General features: G+C 35.9%; 1 pseudogene; it reads left to right on the top strand.

Moving 5' to 3' along the window:
- The first annotated feature begins 12,826 nt into the window (after window positions 1-12,826).
- Window positions 12,827-12,945, top strand: LOC118607452 (annotated as a pseudogene).
- Window positions 12,946-16,122: the final 3,177 nt, after the last annotated feature.

Here is a 16,122-nt window from a genome sequence, read left to right as displayed (position 1 = left end):
CCAATTAGTAAATTCCTTCAGTAGTAATGGGCGATTCAATTCCCTGTTAGCCTCCACTGCCCTGGACAGGTTTGAACGATGCACTTTAGTTGGTTTTTTAGTTATTCTCAGTAGACTCAAAATAGTCTGGTTCTGTAGAAGAAGTGCTTATTCAGCCTTCACGTAGTAGATATTTAAGGGGTTTGGAATAAAAATAACTTCCCTTCCGAAATAGCCCCTCACTTACTAGCTTGTGTAATTTAAGACACTATTCCGGTTCTAAGCCTCGTTTTATTTTTATGGAAATTGATTGCTCAGCAATTATCTCTGGGAGGATTAACTAAGATAGCATGTGCGAATTGTCCTACAAAACATAAGCTGTATTGGCTTCCTACTTCTTTGCTTAAAGTGTGCTTTAGACTCTGTCCGAGGCTCTGAGAATTTGTAGGAAACTGTTCTTCGTGAAGCTCACGGGCTGTGTGCAACAGTGACGGGTAGAGTCTCTCGTACGATGCCTACGGCCTGGCCGGGCGATCCTCCTTTTCTCCACCCTCAAGCCCGTGCCCACCTCGGGCTCCTCACTAACTGCACCTTCACAAGGCTCTGCGTTCTCAAGACTTTCATCTGGAAATGTTAATAGACTCTAAATTTTTACTCGTACCCCAGAATTTTCTTTCAAAGCCTCGTGTTGTTAATATCCCATACCCTACTTGCCATCTGAAGGCAGGTAAGTCGGAGAGAGCTACGTGTCCAGAAGCCTTGATATTTCCTCCCCGATCTGGTTTTTCCTCCTGCTTCCCCATTTCCGTTAATGACGCCGTCATCTAGCAGGTGGCCTGATGCCAAAACTTAGCCCCTTCCTTATGTCTTCTGTTTCTGCTCGCACGCACATCACAACCACCTGCCAAATCAGACAATCTTCTCCGAGCGTTTTATCGCCACCTTTGCTGCTGTAACTTGTACAGGAACCAGTGTTCTCTCTTGCGGTTAGTATCCTGAGAACTTCCTGTTTTCATTCTTCTTCTATTGCTCCTAAATCCTCAAAATAGTGAGAGTGATCCTTTGAAAATCTAAGTTAGACCTGCCCCTGTTTTTATTTAAATTTTCTGAATTTAAATAAAATTCAGGAGATATTATATGAAATAAATGTATATAACTTGGTTCCTGCTTTTCTCCGCCAGCTCCTTCTCCACCTACTATGTGTATGATCGGTGTTCTTCAGTTACTTGGGTCTTAACCCAACAAGCTCTTTCCAGCTTTAGGACATTGGTCCTCTGTCCTTTACATCTTTAGATTCATGAGTTTTTCTTTTTCTTTTAGTTTTATTGTAAACATTTCCTTAGGAAGATCGACAAACCAGTGGAGTAGCCTTCAGTGAGTACGTGGTAAGCTGATATTCAGCCTCCTTTTCCATCTTCTAGGGTCCTTTGATATAAAGCAGAGAGAGGAAAGCCAAAAATAATATTTTCCAAACTCTGTGTATCTAGGTGTAGCCATGCGATAAATCCTAGCTAACGGGGTGACGGGGTGTTAGCGGAAGGGCCCTTCGAGGCTTCTGGGTAGTGTCTGCAGCACCTTTCTGGAATTAGAATGTGGTAAGGGGTCATTACGGAAAATATGAATGAATTACATCCTGTAGAGATGGCGTGGGATAACACGACGAAGGGTTCTCGTCTGCGAAAATGTGTGGCGCATGCCTGCCTTCTCCTAGAATGTTACGTGAGAAAGAAACAATAGAAATTGTTTTTTTTTTTTTCTTGATAAAACCACTGTTACCTTGCGGTCTCTGTTATAGCATTTGGTCCTAAGCCTTGCTAATACAGCCCTACCATTCTTTACCTCTGAGCTCTGTTTGCTTCCATCGCCTTTCATAATTGTTTGCTTATTTGCTTGTCAATTATTTCTCATCCCTAGTAGACTGGCTAAAGATGGAGGAGGCCGGGAGCTTTGGTTGCTTTGCCGACTGTTGAATATCTAGTGTCTCTTTCACTCCGTAGTTCATAGTAGGCTTGCAGTACATATCTGTGAGTGTATATAGATAAATTGGAATGGAAACAAAGTTTGAGTAAGTGCTTTGCAACTATTCGTCATGTAATTCCTTCCTGTTAAAATCCCAGGAATCACTGAGGGAGATTGGACTCTGATGGAATTGGTTGGGCCTGGGACAGGTGCAGCTGGGCATGGGAGCCAAAGTTCAAAATGAGAATCATGACAGTTTCCCAGAAAACACAATCCCTCGTCCAAAATGGTGAATAAGGCATTGCCTACTAAGATATTTTGAGAGTTAGCTCACAACCATCTATCAGGTATTGTGACTAGTTCACTGACCAAATGCATGGGCAGAAGGACTTAGGGAAGAAAAAAATCAATCTGCAGAGAGAGAATGTAGGATTCATGCTACTGAGTCTTCGTATGGATGGAAAAGTAAGAAAAATAAAGCCCGGAAAACAACTCAGAGGAATAAAACAGGCCACAGCACTTTATACTTTGATATCATTTTGGATGTGATATTCCACTGGCCTTGACAAGAAAACGTTCTGTTCTTATCACCTCAACAACTGTCATACTCTTGTCTGCGTTTGTCCTTTGTTGGTCAGCACATTAAGATACTTCTCAGTAACTATATTGAGTGGCTTTGGGGTCTTGAAACTTTGTAAAGACAACAACAGTTTGAGACCAGAGTTGCTGATCACGTAACACAATGCACTGTATTCTGACAGACCGTACGGTTTCATGAATGTAGAGATTTGTTGGGACTTCTGGGCAGGTGCGGTTATATAGAAGTAGTTTCTCAGCTGGGTCCCTTTGAATTTTCCTGTACTTTCCCATTTATGATTTGATAAAACGTTCCAGTAGTTCTCTGCTTCCAAAGCTAGTTCCCTGTCTACACTAATTTGCACAAATAATTGTACCAACACTTTGAACTAACCATGACTGTACTAATGGTCTGAGGCTACTTTTTTCCCTATTGTATCTTCCCGTGTAGTATCAGAACCCCAGAAGGGTGACCACCTTCCAGTGTGTGTTCTATAAAATTCTTGCTGTGACTGATTGGAATGGTTGCTTTCCCCTCTGGTTTGTATTAATAAGAGTAGGCGAAAAGACAGTTTTGTCATTTTGAGAGAAGAGAATTGCCTCTTGCTTGTCAGGTAGAAGAAAAATATCTGCTGTACTTTAGAGAACTCAAGGATCATGTTCCTCTGCCTGTTAACTATTACATCTTTATGGCTGATTACCTAAAGTTTGACACTAGCTCTCATTACTGTTCTTGATTATGAGTAAGAGAATTAAATGATATACTTTGGATCACAGAGCTAGAGATACTTTGGAATTCTGCAGTCACCAAATGGTTACCAATGTTTATTGAATTATATTAACCAACAAACAGTTGTGGATATTAAAGTTTTATGGTAAAATTTTATATACTTGAAATATAATTATGCAAACATAAAAACAGAAGTAATTAACTGCTAAAGAAGTTGGAGCTAATCATAGGAAATTCTGTGTAAAATGATCCTTATGGCTCCTTATAATCAGGAGTAGTAAGTGACCCAAGGCAATCTTAGTATCAAAGAAAAAAATGGCACCATATTTATAGGTGTAACTAATGGTTGATTCTCATCAGTGTTCTCAGTCTACTAAATATGTATATATTTATATATATAAATATGTAAATATGTATATACATGTATACATGCTTATATATTATAAACTTGTAAACATGTATATTAATATATGTGTATATAAACATGTATATAAACACAAATTATTACAGTATATAAAAGGTTTTTGAATGTTAAATTGTTCTCAAAACAATAAGAACCTTGAACAACTTAAAAAATTCAAAATACAAAATTTGATATTTATAGTAATATAATTGTACATTATAGGTTTGAATATGATATATAAATATCATAATTAAAATTATATATTGAATACATGCTAAGCCATATATTTGGGTACAATAATGGGGTATTCTCATAGAATAAATAAATATGTAGAAATTTATAATCCTCAATTTACTGAGTTTATTCCATTCCTTTAATTCTTGTAAGTCACAGTGATGTACCAAACCCAGACACTGTTCTTGCAAATTTCAAGGATAACAAATATAAGTTAAATTTGTGAATGTACATTAGTCCCTCAACAAAATATACTGTTATTGTTACATATCAAGAAAAATTAAAAAAGCTCAATTCTAAATTCGGTGGACATGTGAAACACGACTATACAGAATGCTACACACGAAAGAAGCACATGCAATTCTCTTATTTGGTGGAGCATATGTGTCTACTGAGGCATAATTTTGTCAGACGCAGTGAAAATATTTATGGCATTGAGTGTGAGGGTCAGAAATCAAGGGAAATACATGAATCTGTTGTGCAACCAAATACACAAATGAAAACAAGTGTTTAGAACTAGATTGTATGCCTTGAAATGACTGGCTCAGGCTGTAGGAGAGGTATACCTTACCTTTTGGTAAATCGTTCATTTCCAACACTATGCAGACTAATTTCACATAAATTTTGAAAGAAATCCCCATGGCTCTCCTTAAAATATTTCTGGGTTTTCAAAAGTGAAGAATTTGCAAAGGTTCTCACTTCCCACTGTCTAATTAGCTCCCCTTGTGCATCGAGGACCTATAAGTATCTTTCAAAATTCAAAACTAAAGTTAGAAACTTAATTTCGAATGATATGAAAACCTAGTCTGATAGCACTTTGATTTTCAATATAAAATGAAATGCTTAAACTGTAGGCAAATTATCATGTTAAATTATAGGCATCTGTCAATGTTTCAGCCTTTGAAAAACATTTTTATTGCAAGTTATTGAAATTAGAACAGATTACTCCGAATTTTCATTTTTACATATGTATGGAAAGGATGAAATTAGAACCTTAAGTTTGCTATTAGAGACAAAAATGGTCTTGCTTTGTTTCTCTGATACACATATATTATTGTGTATTCTATAGCAAACAATGTTCCTGCATTTATTACTTACAGCACTTTTATTACCTACAGCATTTGATATATATGGAAGAAATACATATATATTAAAGTAGAAACTATATGCAAGAAATAGATCCAAAAAAATTTATCTCTGAGTGTATTTTGAAACCCAACCCGTGCTTGACTCTAGAAAAATCTTATTCCTGCACCTAGTAACGTTTATTTGTTACCAGTAAAACATCCTAAACACATTCACAAGTTCTTACAATTTATGACAAAATATTGCTTAAGATATAATAATGCAAAACTTCTTTGTTTGTCTCAAGTTCTACTTTAACTGGGCATCCTGTAATTTTATTTGCTTACTCTGACAACTCTATGATAGAAACTTTGAAAGCAATTCAAATATTTACCAATGGGATATTTTCATATAATGAATAATTATATAACACAATACATGTCAGGAAGCATTCAAAGTACTTTCTAAATTTCTCTGATAAATTTCTTGTGCATATCTAAACCTATTTTGGTATCTGCCTCTCGGATGATGTAAACACAGAGAGTCTACTGTTCCAGGTGGTCCAGAATGTTGCTGGTGACAGATGTGATTCAGTGACTCTTATGCTTTGGACTGATCATAGATGTACAACCAAACCCTGGAAATCTTGGACAATACAATCTGGTCTTCAAAGCCAGTGGTATTTAAAAAAAAATTATTTCCCCAGTGATAATGATTTCAACACTAGGGAATTGAAATTAGCAGAGTGTATTTTGACATGACTTGGGCATTCTCCCAATAACTTATATATTATGTATCTCATATGGTTTGAGATTTATGTTATAAGATCTTATACTCATCATTTCTACCAATAACCTCATATGTAAAATAAGAAGCAGGAAAACAAAGGCAAAAGATGCAGCCAGGTTTTGTTGAGTCTGCTTAGATATGGATAAACATCCAACACTAGGGGGCAGTAAGATGGTGTTGTGTTTCTACACAACTATTTTTAATTCAAGTGAAGTGATTTTACCAGCAGATGGCCAAGAAAGCTATTTTGATGAGGCTCTGTTTAATTATGTGAAACTATCTGATATTGAAAATTTTAAAAAGTTTGAAAAATTAAAAGTACTATTCTGAACGGTTCTATCATTTAAGATAATGGAGTTTTATTTGTTAATGTAATAAATAATTTATTAATTGAGTTGAAGCTTTGAAGGAGGAAATTTTCTTTAATCTTTGACCAAGAATTAACATGCGATACATGTTTATTTTCAATAATTATAATTATTAATTTCAATCAGATGACATTCTAAACAAAACGGGATATCAAGGGGATATCTGGACTCCCATGCTTATTTCAGCATTATTCACAATGTGTATGAAAACAACCTAAGTGTCTGTCAGTGGATGAATAGATAAAGAAGACGTGTATATATATCATGGAGTATTATTCCGCCTTGAGAAAGAAAGAAATCCTGCTGTTTCCCTTTCATTCTTGAAGGATGTTTTCCGTGGGCATAAGATTCTGGGTTAATAGTTCTTTTCCATCAGACCTTGAAAAATGTTCTGCCACTTACTTCTGGTGCTTGTTGTTTTTCAAAAGAAATCTCACGTCATTTGAGTTGTTTTTCCACTATTGCGGAGGTAATTTTTCTGTCTTCCTGCTTCTTCAATCTTTTCTCGTGTCTAGTTTTCAAAAGTTCGACACCGATTTGTTGTGGTATGTGTTTGAGGTTATTCCGATAGGGATATACTGCAAGTCTTGAATATATTGCTTTATGTATTTTGTAAAACTTCAAAACTTAGAAAATTTTCGATCATTGTTTACTGAGTACTTTTTCAGTCATGTCCTCTTTCTCTTTTTTAGGGCTCTGAGAACACAAGTGATAGTTTCCGATTCTTTGTTTTTCCCGTGGTTCCCTGTGTCTGTTCCCCCTCCCCCTCCCCCGCGCTGTAGTTTATTTTCTCTCTGTTGTTAGATTGGGCAATTTCTATTGTTCTTTTTACCAATTCATAGATTCTTTCTCCTGTCCCCACCATTCTATTATTGAACCCATCCATTAAGGTTTTTTTTTTTTTTTATTTTGGTTATTTTATTTTTCAGTTCTAAACTTTCCATTTGATTATTGTTTTTAATCTTCCATTTATTTGCTAAGGCTTTCTATTTCTTTGCCGAGATTGTCAGTTGTTTCATTTGTTTCAAGTGTGTTTGCAGTTGTGCATTGAAACATTTTTATGATGGCTGCTTTAAAATCTTTCTCAGATAATTGTAACCTCTCGGCCACTTCAGTGTCGGCATGTATGGATTGTCTTTTTCCGTTCTGTTTGTTACCTCTGTTTTTTAGTATAACAAATAGTTTTCCATAGAAATCTGGGTATATTGTGTATTATGTTGTGAGATTCATCATCTCATGAAATCTCATGTATTAGCTGGCTTTTTCTAATGTTGCTCCCACAAGGACAGGGGCAGCTAGCAGTGCTGGCCGTAACTGCAAGGCAGAGGTCGGAGTCTAGGTTCTCAGCTTGGCTGCCGTTTACACCTGAGGAGGGTTGATGCTCATTACTGCCGGGCAGGTCGGCTCCCCACTAGACCCCCAGCAAATACCGCCCAGGCTTCGAGGGAAAAACATGCCTCGTTACTGCTCTACAGTGGCTCTCTCTAACACTGCAGGGGTGCCTGGGTACCTATATTACTGCCAGGTGGTAGCGGGCGTCAATTTCCCCTGGGTCTCCTTGTACATCAACGCTGTCAGGAAGGTACAGGGTGTCTTGCTACTGCCAAGCGGGGTGGTAAATCCAAGCTCCCTGTTTGGTTTCCGTTGACACCACGGAGGGGGGTGGGGTGGCGACCACCTGGCAAGGAAGAAAGTCCTGGTCCCTATGTGGCATCTCATACCAATCATCCTGTCAATGATCCTGTTGAGGGTGGATGTGTAAGATCTCCTCCTGGCCTTTGTCGGTGTAGGTGTGACTGGTATCTCTGAAAAAAAAAAAATGGAAAATGGAAATATGGGAACTAAAAAATAACCACAAATTTAAAAATGAAAATAAGTACAATTAATACAAAATAATCAAATACATTACAAAACTGAACATTTGAATAAATAATACAAAAAGATTAACATTTAGGAAGATGACACAAGCTAGAGGAAAACATTCTAATACAATGAAATCAAGACTGAAATAAAAGCTCCCCCCCCCAACACACATGCATACATACATATTGACATTACTGTGAACAGGCATATGCAGAACGTTGAGAAAAATTGAAAATTTTCTAGAATATTACAGTTAAATTACTCAGATTAAAGACTAAACATAATTAGGCCACTAGACATTAGACAGATTCGATTGCTTCTCAAGCCTCATCACTTTTAAGACACAAGATCTAGATAATTTACAGGCATGTTTAACTGAAACCTCAAAAAATGGATAACAAAGCATCAAAAAATATCTCTTCTTGAAATTAGGAAAAGCAATAATTCTCCAAGACTAATTTTCTAAAGTTAATAATGTCAGTATCAAGACTTTAATATTAAAATTTGATTAAACTAAAATTTGTAAAGTGACATAATTTTTGCTTATATTTAAGAAATCAGGTATTTGTAAAACAAATCATCATAATGATTATGATTTATTTTAGCCGTGCAAGAATAATAATCACATTGTTAACAAACTAAAGAAGCAAAACAACCATCTCTGTTGATTCATAAAAAACAGCTATCTAGGAACAGAATAAAACTTCATTAAATTGGTAATTAGTATCTCTTAAAATTTCATGGCAAACTATATTCACTCATAATAATGAACCAAATTTTGGAAATAAAGCAAGAGAATAGCTATAAGTCCTTTCAACTTTATTGGCTCATCTTAGGATTATTTTATCATTAAGAAGAATGCACCTGTTCTTGATTTTGTTACTTATTAATTAGAGTCTAGACACCGTAAAATTACTTTCTCATTTGTAAGTCACTATCTATAGAAAAGATAGGTCTCATGATTATAGTGTTTTACCTGTAGGATGTTAAACAGTTTTGTTTCCATTTGTAAATTCATTTTAGCTTATCTTGATTATATATATTTACCCAGGATCCAGACTTATCATTTGACAGGTTTTCTCATTAATTAATGAATTGAATAAAATTTTTTGACACATTAATTTATATTTGTGTAAGAACTGTGTTATTAATTCTGAAAATTATACTTTATCAGTTCTTAAAATAGGAACTTTAGAGACATTTACATTAGAGAATGATGCATGCTCACTACCTTCTCCTTTATTATACAATATTAAACTGTAAGTTTTCAGTTCTGTTCAATTATAAAGAAATATAAGAAAATAAACAGATATGAATAATTGGAAAATAGGGTATGGAAGTGTCTATTTTGCAATATACTGTCCTCCGGGCACACATAAAAAAAAATTAATTCAGGGATATTTATGATACCTTCATAATATGCAAGCCATAACCAATGAGGTTTCATCTGAGAATATTTCTCTGTACACTGTGACATTAAAACATGGAATAGCTTGCATGTTTTATAATGTGTTTTGAAACAAGTGATGATTTAAGGTAACAAATTTCATTTAACATCTCTAATTAAAAGGGACCCGTTATAAGTGGATGTTTTTATCATTCCCTAATTCAGACCCAGTTATTTATGAAATACTCCCTGCAGCAGGCACTTACTGTCGTCAGCGGGCGGTCAGCTGTAGGCAGGTTGTCTAAGAAGAACATTGCCCATCTGATCATCCACGAAAAGATCACCTGGTTGGAGAAGATTCCAGAAAGATCTGGAAACCCCTAAATATGTCCGTGTGTCCTAACAACTTCACTTCTAGTGTGTCCTATCCCCCAAATTGGTAAAAATGTTTAACACAGGACCTCAGCCTGAAACCTAGGAATCATATTTGACATCTCCATTTCCATTTCCCCTCATGGCCATTCTATTTCCTCAAAATTTCTCACATTTTTTTCCACTTCTCTACTATCCCTGTTGAAGCCTTCTGAAACTCTAATAAGGGAACCAGTAAGTTCTTTTAAAAAGCTAAGACAGAGCTATTGGGTGGTCTTCTAAAAAGTAAATTTCTTGTATTATATTATCTTACCAAAAAAACAAACCACAGCAAAACAAAACAAGCAGAAAAAAAAAAAAACATATCAGTGTGTACAATAGTAATAATAAATTAAACCATGTAATTTTCTCATAATTCTGTCTCATGCTATTCAAGGTATATACCATAGACAGTTTCTGGTCCAAAAAATACTTCTTAGTGGTCCAAACTAGATAAATACATTAAAATTAAGAGTAAGATTTTAGAAATTGTATAGCAAGTTGATATAACCATGACAATTTATTTTATCTGACCATAGTATCTTAGAAAATTCGAAAGAGAAAGTCACCAAAAATATTTTGAGAAGTTTTGTCTAGCTTATAGAACAACTAAAATTATTGTTAGAGTATATAAAAATTGCCAGTTTCATAGTTTAATGTTTTCCAAGCTATTCAATAAAAATTCATTGTGATTCATATTCTCATATGTATACAGTAAAATTAACAGCCTTGGGTGTCCTAATTTTGAAAATTAGGAAGAACTAACTACCCTCTAGTCAAGTAAAAATTCCCCTTAGTGTATTGAAGACCGGGTTATATAATTTTTATAATTTTCTTCCAATTCGATCTTTCTGTGTACCAAAAAATCAGGTCGTATTGTCATTGATTTTTCTTACATTACTTCTCAAAGGATAAAAATTCCCTTTATATTACTTAGATTCATATACATGGTAACTGCATATCTAAGCTTTAATGATAGCCCACAATGATCTTTTTGTCTGTTTATTTTGTTTCGTGCTTTGTTTTTCCAGTAAGGACATTCATGGTTTTACTACATATTTCTCAGTATAGTGACTCGAGTGTGTTCACTTTTCGAATGAGCACACCCACAGGTGAAGCCTTCAGGTTAGCTTGATTTGTAATATAGATGCCTTGTGACTGGAACAAGAATAGATATGGGTCAGGGAACCAATTATTTCACTCCTTCCTCTTCATAGCTGTCAGACGGTGGACTTTTCTGACCTCTAATAAGAAAACATGCATTTAACCAGTATTTGTTGGGAATAACTTATAATAGGCTTCACCTTTTGTTTATTGTTTTCCAGAGGCTTATACCTTCCCATTACATCCTCCTAATTTTATTGCAAATTATTATTGTTGCTTCCAGCTTGAATGTATTTGTTTTATCTTATTGTTTTGAAAATGAATCCAGCTCTTGCCCTCTGTGTACCAGGAACAGTAACAAAATACATAATCAGTGCAATGCTTTTCATTGCCCCAGAGGGATGTCTTTCCTGATTAAAAATTAAAGGTAGCAGTGAGAGGTTTAAGGTTTTGCTTTGAGTGAAAATGTTTTCTGTATCGGAGCTCAGAGATAATGAGTAAGTATAGCTATTAACTGTTATAAATAAACTACTTTATAATAATTACAACGACAGTGAGGGTTAGAGGGCTAAGGTCAGGTTACATGTTTGGAAGAGCATCAAGTTTTATAGGCAACGAAAAGTTTTTTGATATGGATTTCAGCTGTATATCAACATATATTTGTGACTCAGTCAGAGATATTTATGGGCATCTATTGCGTGTACAGAACTATGGAAGATACCGTGGAGGGCATAAGTTACGAAAGGCATCACCTCACACCCTTAATTTTTAAAATGAGAAGTATTTATATTTAAATGAAACTGGATTATGCAGGGAGTCTGCTAGCATCGTGCATGGAAAATGCATGTTTTTAGAGTTTGTAGGAGAGGGAAATGCAGATGGGAATGGTTAGGAAATCTTTGTAGAGATCAAGACTCTGAAGAAAAAGAAAAACTTATAAGAGATTTTTAATCAAATGAACATTTTGGAATTACTACCAATAAAGAAATGCCTAACGTACACCGGATAACAGTGAGTAGCTTCGTTGATGTGTGTCCGCATTAGAGGAGCCTGGAGATCCTATTTTTTATTCAGTTGCCTATGCCGCTTGTGTAGTCTCATTCTGCCCTTTAAATAAAGCAAGACATGTACAAATAAAAAATAGGAAAATAAAAGTGTCAAATTTATCCTTAGAAATGACCAGTTTGACTTCAAATTTTGATTGTTCAAATTGGTCAGGATAATAAAAGTAACTATAATTTACTGTTTATTAGAAACATACAGCAAAATCTTATTTATTCCTCACCAAGTGTTCTGGTTTGATGTTTTTACATCTATTATGTTCTTGGCTTTTTGTGACGTATTTTTATGTAGGCGGGAAGGTGATCAGTTTGGTTGCATGTGTGAACGTAGGCACTGAAAGTAGCATTTTAATCTTTTTGCAAATTGCTAAGTATTCTTTGACACAATACATTATAATAGTCATAGAGACAATAGAGTTGGTATTATGTAGTTGAGGGAAATAATTAAAGAAAAGGCTGACAGGGATATCCTTAAACAGACCCAGCGAAGTTTTCTACTGTGTATTCAGACCCTGAGAATCTCAGCTTCAATGACTAGTATTGGTTTGTGCAAAACAAGTTGTAGAAAACAAATTAATGATGAGCATTTGATCATAGGTCACCAGTTAGAAATTTATTTTTCATGTAAAATAACGCCATATAATTTATCTCTCAGGAGAGGAAGAAATGACTCACTGACTTAGTATGTATTATTATGTTTTGGTGAATTGGATGGCAGAATTTCTTGTCATTTGAACTCATCGGAAGTGTACTACTGTTTAAAAATATTGTTTACAAATTATACAACATCCAGATGAATATACAGTACTCACTTACATTAAAAAAAATCAGTAAGTTCCTAGATCTCATGTTTTTGTGTTAGATTTTTAAAATATGAGCATATAAGAATATTTATTTGTCTACGACCATGCTACCCTGAACAAGACCAATCCCATCTGATCTCAGAATCTAAGCAGGGTTGGGCCTGGTTAGTGCTTGGATGGGAGACCACCTAGGAAGACCAAGTGCTGTAGGCATAAAAAATTAAAAAATAAATATATAAAATTAAAAAAGAATATTTATTCGAAATCTTTCCAAGAATAAAACTAGATAATAAAATCATGAGTTTTCAAGACGTGGACTATTATTGAGGCATGCACATACATGTAATATGAAAAGTAGCAAGTAATACTTTCAAAGAAGCGCTCTCACAATTTTGGTCAAATGAATCAAGTCCCATGAACTGGCCAAATCTCCTGAACTATGGTGCCAGCATTTTCACTATAGTTCAAAACAAAACAAAACAAAACAAAAGACAGAAAAGAGTTGTTATTTCTTCTAAAATCACAAATCGTATTTCGGTTTCCTAACTTGAAAATCATCTTATCTTTATGTGGCCTTAGTTCTTTTCTGGATTCCTTCTAACTCTAAGTGCATGTCACATAATGCCATATAGCTTACATCTAAACATTAAAACTAGAGGTCATGTGCGATATGCTCTTACGTATGTATCACATTTAGTTTATTGCCTTGGGTTGTACGTCTGAGTTGCTCTGCATGACATACGCTGTTGTTAAAGGAAATATAGCACACATAAAACACGTCGAGTCTTAAACGTGGCACTGATGATGCGAACATTTGAGTGGCTTCAAAGCACACATTTCTGTAAAGCTAAAGGCTTATGATCCCAGTTCGCAATTCTGACAGGGAAGCCAGGGACCTATTAATGAGCGCCGTGCGTAGGCTGTGATTCCAGGTTGGAAATCTTCCAATAATGAGACTAACGAAGGCGAATAAGTGCATGGAAAAGGCAAAAACTTCTGTTCGTTTTGGAAATCGTTATAAGGTCTCTTGGCAGCAGGTTTGCCTACCGTATAGCTTTTTGGTAATATTGAACATATTTGACATTTCCTCTCTATTTAGTCACTTGACGAAGCCAAGGAAGTCTCTAAGTAGAGTTTTGAGAGGCCAGAAGAATCCAGACATGGATTCGGAGTTTGCGACAGGTATTGGGAAGAGGGAAGTGCATGGATGAGTAATGAGAGAAGCGAGAATTTACACCTTATCATCAATACCATGCCTGATTTGGTGGAGATGCATCTTCTCGTTTTGCAGAAGAGCCAGGATCTCCTTTTGAATTCTCATCCACTCCTCAGCCTTGCATCCTTTTTGATTTTTCTCTCCAAAAATAATTTAAAATTTTTACTATTTAATATTAAGTTTTGAAAATGACCACACTGGAATTCCAGTCACTTGTGGCGCAGGTAGTGGAATGAATCTTTCACCTCTCCAAAGAGCAGTTCATGCAGTTCCTGCCGTCAGGTATTTTGTTCTTCCGAAAGCTATCATTTTGTGTTGTGCTGATATTTTAGAAATCTAACCTTTTAAAACAAGTATTTATTACTACTGGGCAAATACAGCTCTAAGAGCATGTATTTATCGGGGCATGACTCCAATTCAATTAACAGAAGTGTGCTTTATGCTTTTTGAGGAACTATAATATTACTTTTAACATTTATAACCTTAATTTTACTTTGCAATATTTTGGTCGTTTTTGCTTATAACGAAGTTAGAGAAAAATAAACAAGGGCCTGATGACCTTGGTTCAACTCTGGTCTCCACTACTTACTGAATGTATAAGTTTTGGGAAGCCATGTGCCTCTTTAAAGAGGATGTTCACCTGTTTATCAAATGGGTTTAAAATGCCCTTTGACTATCTCTCAGGTCTATAAACTGGTTCATAATATATAATAATGCATGCACAATTCAGCTCTAGCCTATAAGTCATATTACAAATTTAAGATAATTTCCAAAATATACATATGGCCTTTACAGGACATGTGATTATAGAATTAGAATCAATGCCATAGTTTTCACACTAAAGTAATGTGTCTATTAGAATTTATTAAATCCATCAACTAATCAGTAATTTTCTACATGCTTTAGGTGATTAAATATGAAACAAACACACAATTGTGTGAGCACGCACACACACATACAACACACACACACACACACACAAACACACACACACACACACACACATACTATATGCCTGCCAAGAAGCAGTTACAGGTGAAAGGTGAATGCTCACGTAGGGTCTGTACAGAATCCTATATGTTAAATGTTAATTTGTGTGGCATATGAAAACTGTATGTTCTGTGATATTTCGAGGTAGAAGAAAATTCCCTGGGGGTTAGTATGTCTCAGGCAATGCTATAGAAATCTTTGAACAGAAATCAGAGGTTTATAGGTTTGCAATTTTACTTACGCTCCCCCGCCCCAACCCCTGCAACGAATCATCTGATCTCCAAGTTCTCTACACTGTAGGTCACTCTCACCTGGAGCATCTTCCCTGTGCCTAAATCACTCTTTCCGAAGAAGGCCTCATGACTCACTCCCTCACGCTGCTCGGGCCCGTCCCGTGTTCCTGTGTGTATGGCCTTCCTTCCCAGCCCCCGCTGGGTGAAACAGCTGCCCCGTCCTGACCCAGCCCCTCCCCTCTCGCTCTCCTCCGCTGTCTTCACAGACCGATCTTCACTTACTGCGTGGCACGTAGCGTTGCAGCATCTGAAATGGGCTCTGTGATCTGTGTGTGGATAAAGGTACCAAGAAACCTGAGGTGTTAAGTGAATTTCCCAAGATGTCGCATTTGACAATGGAGCCAGGATTTGAGCCCTTTCAGACAAATTCCAAGGTTTTGTAATTTGCCTGCCTTTTCTAGTGGAAGTCAATGGGCACAAAGGCCCGACTTGGCCACTTTCACCCACGGGCAGCATTTTTAATGCACATTATGTTTAAGTGAGAAAAATCATTTCTGAGCTAATAATTGCAGTTCTTTAACACTCGTGTTTGGGGGGAAGAAAAAAAACCAGCTCAAATTTTTATCTCAGATTTCATCATTTTCTCTTCCTGTATCGAATTGCTTGCCTGTCATTTAGAAGATTAAGTAGAACAGTATAGTGGTTTAAAGAATTGAACTTTGAAGCCAGAAGCCAGGGTGCAAAGTCCTCATGTTGGTCTTGGGGAGAGGACATTGGAAAAGTCACTTACTCTCTGGGCCTAAATTTTATCTGTAAGAGAAAGAATATCAACTCAGATGGCCGTGAGGATATAATCACTTACTATATATATAAACACTTAGTCTGGTTTCGCACAAGCACAATATATGTTAGTGCAACAGTAAGAGCATATTGATTTGTATTTGAGGTATT

Source organism: Rousettus aegyptiacus, unplaced genomic scaffold, assembly GCF_014176215.1.
Source record: "Rousettus aegyptiacus isolate mRouAeg1 unplaced genomic scaffold, mRouAeg1.p scaffold_m13_p_8, whole genome shotgun sequence".
In the NCBI taxonomy this organism is placed as follows: Eukaryota; Metazoa; Chordata; class Mammalia; order Chiroptera; family Pteropodidae; genus Rousettus; species Rousettus aegyptiacus.
The sequence above is the reverse complement of the archived record's forward strand: the minus strand, read 5'-3'. Positions and strand labels throughout refer to the sequence as shown.